At 37.6% G+C, this 1623-nt stretch overlaps 1 long non-coding RNA gene across 1 annotated transcript; it reads right to left on the bottom strand.

Annotated features, from left to right (window-relative positions):
* Nucleotides 1–270: 270 nt before the first annotated feature.
* On the bottom strand, nucleotides 271–1518 carry LOC106819932. Its single transcript, XR_001395525.1, has 3 exons — nucleotides 1342–1518; nucleotides 927–986; nucleotides 271–375 (listed from the first exon to the last, which is right to left on the bottom strand). It is a non-coding gene; the product is annotated as an uncharacterized LOC106819932 (long non-coding RNA).
* Nucleotides 1519–1623: the final 105 nt, after the last annotated feature.

Below are 1623 nucleotides of genomic sequence, written 5' to 3' on the forward strand. Positions count from 1 at the left end.
TCTCTCTCGTCTCTCTCTCTCCTTCTCTCTCTCTCTCTCTCGCTCGCTCGCTCTCTCTCTCTCTCTCCATATGTATATGAGCCTACGAGAATGCATACGACCTCAAGGAAACTTGTAGTTCTACAAAACGGCGAATAATTCTCCATTTCTGTCGGTAATACGTTGGCAGAAAATGAAATACTCTTTACGTGGCATTAAGGTAAATGTGTAGTTAGTACACATAATAACACGGAACACTATATTTTAAATAACAAATCTTCTTACCAGATCTGGCATGGACATTGGTGAGTGAGCACACACTTCGCTTGTACTTGGCTGCGGAGTTTCTTGGCCACTCGCATCTCCTTTGCTTCTTTTAAAATCGTATATCTTTGGCTGAAAGCATTTTGTATTAGTACAAGAACTACCCATGTCAACATAAATAACGAAGTTATTCCTTTTGTCTAGCTGAAAGAAAAAAAGTTAATATATGGCCAGGACTTGCATGAACACCTGAAATGAATTTTGGACACACGGTGACCTATTATCTTGTCAGTTAAATGTCCACTTGCTTTCAAGAAAGAAATGTTTAGTTAACTGTGTTGGCAAGAACGGCATGTATTTTACNCCACTCGCATTGAAGCAAAGGAGTTTTAAAATCGTATATCTTTGACTGAAAGCATTTTGTATTAGTACAGGAACTACCCATGTCAACATAAATAACGAAGTTATTCCTTTTGTCTAGCTGAAAGAAAAAAAGTTAATATATGGCCAGAACTTGCATGAACACCTGAAATGAATTTTGGACACACTGTGACCTATTATCTTGTCAGTTAAATGTCCACTTGCTTTCAAGAAAGAAATGTTTAGTTAACTGTGTTGGCAAGAACGGCATGTATTATATATAATATAGTGATTGAAGTTTTTAGGATTATGTTTCTACTTACCAGGTCTTCTTCTGAGCTGTCATCAGAATCAGGTGATATATCTCTCTTCCTTCCCCTACGCTGCAAGTTTACATGATTTTCTATTTTCAGCATTTCATGACACACATAGACAATTACCACTACGGAAATTTCCTGCTTTGCAATAAACACAAGTTCTTTGTATCTACTGTCATCTGGAAACAATGTAATGACTTAGAAAAACTTACACATGACTTTTAACTAGAGTGTAATCAAATAGTCATATTATACACTACACTATACCATCTAAGATACCATTATTTGGATACAACGCAGTACGTACCCTAGCTTTACGTGCAGTTTCACGTTCACTTAATTTTTTATTTGTTATCGTATCTGTCCTGAAAGGGTACATTTGAGGTTCACTGTCTGTGATTACGCAAGACATTATTCTTACCGGTAGCGTTTCTTGGCCTTTCGAATGCATGGCATCATAGCGCTCCGTCATATGTACCCCCGGCACATCAAGTGCACACAGTGCACACTTCTCTGTGCATGCCTCACACTGCAGGAGTTCCTGTTAGATATATAAGTTACATAGGCCCCTAAGTCAACACTTGTCTACAAGAAGCATCTATGTTCACAAATAATTTAGTACAATACAATTTGGTAGCCAGATAATGATTAGAAGAACCCTCTGATTATTTAGCTCTATGAAGACCCGTCACCCATATATGTA

Source organism: Priapulus caudatus, unplaced genomic scaffold (assembly GCF_000485595.1).
Source record: "Priapulus caudatus unplaced genomic scaffold, Priapulus_caudatus-5.0.1 Scaffold5202, whole genome shotgun sequence".
Taxonomy (NCBI): Eukaryota; Metazoa; Priapulida; class Priapulimorpha; order Priapulimorphida; family Priapulidae; genus Priapulus; species Priapulus caudatus.